The sequence below is a fragment of the Sceloporus undulatus genome, chromosome 7 (assembly GCF_019175285.1).
Source record: "Sceloporus undulatus isolate JIND9_A2432 ecotype Alabama chromosome 7, SceUnd_v1.1, whole genome shotgun sequence".
NCBI classification, from domain to species: Eukaryota; Metazoa; Chordata; class Lepidosauria; order Squamata; family Phrynosomatidae; genus Sceloporus; species Sceloporus undulatus.
In genome coordinates, this window is record NC_056528.1 from 37,292,843 (window position 1) to 37,301,745 (window position 8,903).

The following is an 8,903-nucleotide window of genomic DNA, read 5'->3' on the forward strand; positions in this document are numbered from 1 at the left end:
AAGCATTTCTAAAATCATGATCATGACTGCATTTAATGCAAGAGCCTCTTAGAAAAGTCAGTTCCAAACCCTGTTGCACAACTCTTTGTTGTCTACAAACTATACAGTTATATGAAGTCGAAGACTTTCGTGGAGGGCATCCATAGTTTTTACTACTGACATTTCACCAGCATCTGTAACTGGCATCTTAAGAAGATGCCAGCCACAGATGCTGGCGAAACATAAGGAATAAACTCTTCTAGAACATGGCCACATAGTTCAAAATACCCACAAAAAAATATACAGTTATAGTTCCTAATCCAATGGGTAGTCCCAACCAGAGTACCCTCTGAATCAACACGATTCACATAGTGTTGACTTACCATCCAATACCTGGTTAATTTGGTCTACTCAAGTTGGGATTAGCCATTGCATGCAGGTTAGAATTTCTGTCTTTCAGAATAGTATTTTAGTATGGAAAGGACTTTACACAAAGTTGCAGATTCACAGGAAATCACTGGCAAAGGCAAAGCTCCGTTTGAACAAACAATAAGCTTTAAAGGGAGGGAAAATAAATACAAGAAGCAATCTAAACAGATTTTAAAATAATTTCACGAATGGCTTCCCTTGTGGATGGTAAAGAACTCCGGCTACTCTGGAAGTCACTTTCGACTGATAGCTCTCTTATTAGACAAGAATTAGCATCCAATCGACCATGAAAGAGATGAGCCATTATCCGTTTGGAGAGCCATCAAACTGACACAGGCTACTGTACATCTTGACACTCGCTACATAATCAAAGTAAACTTTACTCTCTGTGGCAGATCTAATGCGGCTGTTAGTTTATCACCTTTCCCGACTCAAATGGACCCCGCCAGGTCACCTAGGCAGAGATGACAAACCAAATAAATAAATTGCAATGTTATCTCTTGGCGCTGCTCAGGTACAGCAAACAAGGAGGATAGCATTTAGTATTCCATAATGGAGTTAGGAGTAATTTACTGAGAGATAATTTCTTTTGGACCTAAAAGTGTCCTGCCTCCTGCCGTGCAGACAAATAGAAGTAGCTGGCGGGAAATGGGGCATGATAATACTGCTCTTTAAATAGAGTAACAAAATGGAAATTCGATAGGCATGTATTACAAAATATACAGCGCCCTGTTATCCAAACCTTTGATGTTTTTATAGCTGTTCACAGCACACAAAAAAAGGATTACATTAGCTCTTCAAGCCCATTTTAAATACAAGAAAAGTTTAAAGTGAGTTCAACCAGAAGAGGGAAAGATTTCCCTGTTTGGTTTTTTTGGTTGGCAAAGTTAACTAGCAAAGTTCTGAACAAAAAAGGAAGCTAGAAATTAGATATGTGCCCACAATATACGGCAAGGGTGAGCAACTTACGTGGATTTAGCGGCAATTCTGCTCCCCAGATACATTGCAGGCTGCACTATCTGACATCACATTTCAGCAGCAAACTAGGAAAAAACTCAGTTAAAGTAAGGCAGAATCTGCCAACCAGGACAGCCATGATCTTGCTAGTTATCCCTCTGTTTAATAGTAACTTTCTTTCTATATATCAGCAATAGGAACGTGTGGCCTACTAAACACTGTTGGCTTATAAAACCCCATCGGCTGCCAAGCCAGTGACAAAGAAACTGCAGCCCATCAACATCTGGAAGGCCACACGTTCCCCAGCCTTACCAATAAACGGATAATAAATTAAAATATTTTGCTCCTAAATCCATCATTTTGAATATCTTTGTTGCCCAAATTACTGAACGGCAAAAGGACACAAAGAGCTACTCAACCAAAAACAATTGGTATTCCCTTTAAAGCCAGCAGGATTTCCTCCACTCGCCACCTTATTGATCCTGAGCAGAATAAATCTGTAAATGGTAATAAGAGTTCTACTGAAATTACTTACAGCAAGTGCTGCCTTTCCATTCTCATCAGACAATTGTGTCATCCGGTCAAGTCCACTTTCCTGGGACAAAGGCAAATGAATGTGAATGAACAGATGCAGTTCCAAGACATTTGCAAGAAAATGTTATAAACTTTGTTTTTTATATAGTATGTTAAAGCTGGGGATCGAATTTCACGCTAGTACCAGTAATGTCTTTCATCTTATTACAACAACAACCAATTAATTTCTACCAAACCTTCTCCCCAGAACTGGGACTCAAAATTTGAAATGCCATATGTAAGAAGTTTACTTAGAAAGCAAGAACCAAAGCAGAGGAGGAATCTAGTAATACTTGTGTCACAAAAAGAAAAAGGTACTAATAATGACATAAGGAATGTAACTAGAAATGCACACCACCACCAAAATTCAAGGTGCACTCAGACTGAATAAAGTATTATAGCTATATCAACTGAGCATGTAAACATACTGTCAAAAACATACAAATGATGTCTTCTATTGAGTTAGACCACTGGTCAACGCAGACCATTATTTGATGACTCTAACTGACCACAGGTCCCTGGACTTTCAGGTAGGAATTAAGTGGACTTTGACTTATAGTAACCCTATGAATGTGAGACCTCCAAGTCATGGTCAGATCTTGCAAGCTCAGGCCCATGGCTTCCTCAGTGCAATCTAGCCATAAGGAATGTAGTCTTCCTTTTTTCCCAACTGCCTTCTACTTTACCAATCATTATTCTCTTTTCTAGTGAGTCATGTCTTTTCATGATACCATATGTCCAAAGTATTATAGTCTTAGTTTAGTCATATTGGCTTCCAGGGAGTTTAAGCTTGATTTGCTCTAGAACCCATGTACAGTATGTGTCTTTTCTACAGTATCCATAGACCTCTTCTCCAACAGTTTTCTTCCTATCAGCTTTCTTCACTGTCCTGCTTCCGCCACCTTACATAGAAATAGGAAATACTGTGGCAGACCTTCCTACCTTTGGTGTTCAATTACCGTATATATCTTGACACTTGTCTAGTTCTTTCATACCCGCCCTTCCAAGTCCTAGACTTCTTCTAGGTGGCGCAGTGGTTAAATGCCTGTACTGCAGCCATTTACTTGAAACCACAAGGTTGCAAGTTCAAGACCAGCAAAAGGGCCCAAGCTCGACTCAGGCTTGCATCCTTCCGAGGTCGCTAAAATGAGTACCCAGACTGTTGGGGGCAAATTAGCTTACTTGCTAATTAGCTTGCTTGCTGTTCACCGCTATGATCTTTGGAATAGCGGTATATAAATAAAACAAATTATTATTATTATTATTGACTGCAATCTCCATTTGATTTCACAATATTTTTACATTCTACAGAGATGTTCTTCAGGCTGTATTTAGGCCCAGTGTTTAGCGTTCTTTAGCTTTACTCTAATTTTTTATATCAGTAGTCCATGGTCTATGTCACAATCTCCTCCTGGTCTTGTTTTTGCAAATGTAGCCTATTTGATTGAACTTTATAACTTCTTAACAGTAAAAGTGGTTTGGCAATGTGACCAATTGCCCAGAAATGTGGTGGAATCTCCTTCTCTGGACATCTTCAGAAAGAGGCTAGACAGTAACCTGCTGGGGATGCTCTAGCTCAGTGATGGTGAACCTATGGCATGCGTGCCAGAGGTGGCACTCAGAGCCCTTTCTGTGGGCACATGTTCTGTCGCCCAAACACAGTTTGCCAGAGTTTGTTACTAGAAAGCCAGAGGGACATGGCACTTTGCAATAAATAAGTGGGTTTTGGGTTGCAGTTTGGGCACTCAGCCTCTAAAAGGTTCACCATCACTGCTCTAGCTAGAAATCCTGCACAGAGGGTCCAACTCAATGGCCCATAAGTCCCCTTCCAATTCTGTAACTCTATCAGTAAATTGAGATTTGTATGGGTCTCAGATTTGGAAACAGAATTATCAGCGAAACAATGGGATACAATGTAGACAACCCCACTCTATCTAAAGACAATGTATTAAAATTATTCACAAATGATATTAATACCAATTCAAACTCCACAAAATTAATAATGCTCTTTGAAAGCTATGATAGTGAGAGTGTGGTAATATAAAAGACTGCCAATATATGTCTTGATTTAAACCACCATCTGATTGAACTTTTTTAAAATGACATTTTAAATACTAGGAACAATATACAACCCATTTGTCATTAGGTTGAAGATGAGTTATTTGTATGATTATAGACAGTGATCCTGTATATATTTAGGCTCTTTAACTAAGTTTGGGGAATGGGAGACAGAGGGGGAGAAGAAATTGTTGTATCTATAAGCTGAAGAATTTATGTATTGGGAGAAATGTAAAAAAAAATTAAAAAGTGTTTCAAGGCAATAAAGCTGAAGCCAAGTTGGAGGTCTTCAAACAGAGGCTGGATGGCCATCTGTCAATGGGGATGCTTTGATTGAGATTTCCTGTATGGCAGAATGGGGTTGGGCTGGATGGCCCTTGCGGACTCTTCCAACTCTAGGATTTTATGATTCTATAAGTTGCTTAAAAAAGAATATACTGGGACCCATAGATCCCTTGGAAGCCCCTCATTTCATAAATTTCCCCCAAAACCAGCTTTTCAGTTCCTAGAGACTTCCAGGAGTGGTAGTTTTGTGTTTGGGGGTCGAGTGGTTTGAGTGTTAGACTTCAACTTTGGAAAACAAGATTCAAATCCCTCAGGTATACTCTTCCAGCCTCAGAGGAGGGCAATGGCACATTGACTTTGGTCTTGTCTGGATTAAGCTTTAATTTGATCACTTAATGCAGTCCTTCATCCCTCAGCTTCATCCATTCCCAAGAGTTTTAAGATTTGGAATACTGCTGGGAACAGAGCAGCTCTCCTTAGCAAACACAATTTCTACTAAAACAGCATCTTACTATTTGGAAAGACTCCTCTGGGTGCATTTTATTCCACTTGCTTCCTAGACCTAATAATAATAATAATAATAATAATAATAATAATAATACAGCTGTATAAAACCCAATTAACTGCTGCCTATTTCAGGGTAGAAATTGTGCAACCCTCCTGATTTTATTGAAAACCATCTCCTAACATCCCTTACCATTGGATAGCATTCCTTACCATTGGACAGGGTTACTGAAATTCAGCAACAGTTGGATCGTCACACAGTTCTCACCCTGACCTTTTCAGAGGCTAGATTTGACTTATCCCAAGACAAAGTAACAAACCACCTAAGAAAACCCATGATGATTAATGAAAGAGGCTCTATATTTGCAAGAGCATGCTCTCACGAGGCACTCTGCAAATCCTCAGAAAGGTCCACAAATTCCAAATGGTTCCTTTCATATAGTCTGTCTTCCAAGTTAACATCTGTCCCAGGTTTTGTCTTCAGACACTTCCATTCACCCTGGACCCATCCAGGGTGTCCTTACTACCATGTTGATCACTGTCGGTGTTTTTTAATGACACACATTTTTCTAAAAACCATCCACCATGACGAAAGGTGATGGATGTTTAATCTTGGGAGAATGCTCAGAACGGGATGCATTTACCAGAGAGATTTTACTAACTGACATAAACCAAGTTAAAATTACACACTGTCAATTTTGACCTCGTGAAAACCTACCATTTAGAGAAAAGCAAATAAAAATGGTAAGTTTCTTTGCCCTTGACCTCTTGGCTAGAAACCACAATGACGCCAAAGCAAAAAGCATTTGTATCTAACTACTCCAAGAATTTGAGATTACTACATTTTGTATTCTAAATTGCTGCAATCATGTTCACTAGATACGTTGCCCTTGGCAACTGTAAAGTCATCCATTATTGGTTAGAATTCTTAGAAAGATTACTGTTCTAAAAAACTTTTTGGATCAGCATCTACTTGGACAGGTGAAAGGGGAAGAACTGGAACCAAACCCCAGAAGATACCAAGACCACCACTGTATAGTATATACACACATGCAGGTGTGCTCCAACTTGTGCCAAGCTATGCAACCATGCCTAAGGTTGTAAGAGTCACAAAATAGTTCTTCAATATCGTCAAAATGATTCTCTGAGTTGTGCCATATGATAGACTGGCAGGGTCCTTTGTCTTCAAAAGAAAGCTGCTTGCTAATATTTTTCAGGTTGCAGTCACTAACTAAGAAGAAAGCAGTGACTTCCAGTTTCAGAAATGTTTGCCTGGATCAATCCTCAGCCCTCTACTGTTCGGCTAACATAGCACTTAACATCCCTATCATTCTCAAAATACAAAGCAGCAGAATCAGTGTTTGAGTAATATTATGCATGTAGTAGATAAGTAACGTATAATCAACATATTCACCAACATCCCTTTTTAATGCCAAATTCTAAAAATTCTGCAGGAAGCTGTTTTGCAGATACAAGAACTCTCTTAATATCAACAAAATGAATGCATGCTGGTTTGGTCCCATGACGATCCTGTTTTAAAACCTACAAAAAATTATATAATTCATAGATATAAGACTTTCCAGGTGGTATACAATGTTGGTATGGCCTAAATACCCTAAAAGCACCAGATCCAATTTGATCTTGGAAATTAAGCAAGATCAGTCCTAGTTAGTACTTGAATGGGAGACCACCAACAAATACTAAATGCTACAGGCTATATTTCAGGGGATGGAACTGGCAAATCCACCTGAGTATTTCTTTCCTAAGAAAATATCATGAAATTCATGGGGTCATAAGTCAACAAGTGACTTGAGGGCACACACACACACACACACACATATACATAATCCAGTGATCTGCAAGCAAGGCTTTCTGAACCTCTCACACATACATTTCCTGCTTCTTCTTCTTCTTGTTTAGCATCATCATGAATTGCTTATTATGTCTGCCCAGCAATTTGGACCCCCCCCTTCACAAAATATTGGTTAATAGGAAACCCTGTTGAGAATTAATTATGGTTAATACTGCAGGCATGCACATTAAACCAAACTTATGGAATGAGGTGCATACAAGTCCAAAAACTGAGTGTTTCCATTCAGTTAACCACAGTTAACCAAATCAGCAGCACCGTGTCAGCTTGCTGCTGTGGTTAAACAATGTCAAGAACATTTTTAAAAAGTGGAGTCCAAAACAATTGCCCTGTGCCCACTTGAACAAAAATTCTAAGCCCCATCTTCTCGCAAACATGTCGCTGGCGAACATTCACACTTCAACGTCAGCAAGGCAATTTTCCAGATGTGCGTAGGATAAATGGACTTAATGCCACCAAGTAAACATTGCATTTTTGTTGCACTGTGATCACAGATGAGTCATTAAGTAAAATGATTAATCAGAAATCAATGTTACTAAGCTCCTTTAGAGACAATGTGCCCCTTGCCACGCTGGTAGAAGCTCCACTTTTATGGGCTAATGCATTTATTCTCGCTCTTGGACTGTTGTCACTGGCCTTCAACATCAGAGTCTGGCGGAAATCTGTGTGCAATTAAGCTCAAGTGATGACCTCCTTGTACACATTTTGGCACTTTTCATCTGATAGCTTGTTGTGCAAATATATAAATGAATTCAAGCATTATACAGAATTGCATTAGCTGTAATTTCCAGGCAGACAGATATATTTCTGAATTTTAATACATCCACCAACACCATATTCAGTGCCATAAATTACTCATTTTATCAGTCTGCAAATAGCTTTATCAGTCAGCGAATGGATTTGTTCTAAGGCATTAGAAGTCACTGAACAAAACACCCCTCCCTCTTCTACTGTTTTTTTGCAAGTCCATCCTTTTAAAAGGAAACAAATGGATATAGTTTAAAAAAATAAATATTTACTAAGCAAGCCACCGAGTTTTGCTTTCTGTATTTTGTATCTCAAAAACAAATTCACCACGTATCCATATTTTAAACCAATTTGTAAAAGTACTGGCAAATGTTCACAGAAAGGAAGAACATGGCAACTGTCTGAATTGATGCTTTAGAAGAATCTGAAAAAAGAAGTGAGATGTAAAAAATGATTGGGTGTGTGTGTGTATAATGCTTTCAAGTCACCAGTTGACTTATCACAGCCCTATGAATTTCATGGGGTTTTCTTAGATAAGAAATACTCAGAGATGGTTTTGCCAGTTCCTTTCTCTGCCGTACATGGCATTTGTTACCAGTCTCCCATCCAAGTACTAACCTTGCATAGCTTCCAAGATCAGACAGATTTGAATCCCTGCTCGGCCATGAAAATCCAGTGGGTGACCTTCAACAAGTCACACTCTTTCAGGCAGACATCATAGGTGTTGTTTTCCCTTCCTCATAAGCAGCAAGTGTGTGCAAAACCAAGTTATTTTAAGATGTAAAATGACCAGAAAAACAGCCCTTTAGAGAACTAATGATTTCACATTCCAAGATCTCCTTTTCTTCTATATGTGCTTTTTGTATGCAAGGAACTTGCTAATGAATAAAGCAACTTTTCTGAAATAGTGGTGCTTTTAGAGTACAACTGCAACACTCCCTCTAGTGGAACCAAACAATACTTTCAAGTAGACAGGAGAACAATTTATTATATACTAGATATACTCAGCTATAAATTGACCTCATGTATAAGAGGCAAAATTATAGATTTTGATATGACCTGTGGATAAGTCGAGGGTAAAATCTAGGGGCATGTAACAAAGGCTCTAAAGGATGAAGCAAAGAAAAAATGATGCCAAAGAACTTACAAAACTCCAGCTGTTTGCATAACTGTTTGTATTCATGCCAAATGCTGGATGGATGAGACAGTAGTGGGATAAGTGCTTCCAGGACAGATTATAGTCTTGCCTTTCACCAGAGGATAGTTCCTTTTTCCTTTTCTTTTTTTATTAAGAATTAACGTACAATACTAACATTGAAGCATGGATAAGTCTACTGGTTTTGGGGGGCAATTATTTTTGCTATAATTCCTAGATTTCTACATGAGAATATACAGTAGTTTTCATTAGGCGCCAGCATGATGTAGTGGTTTGTGTAGGACTATGACTCTGGAGACCAGGGTTCACATCCCCACTTGGCCATGGAAACCCACCGGGTGACCT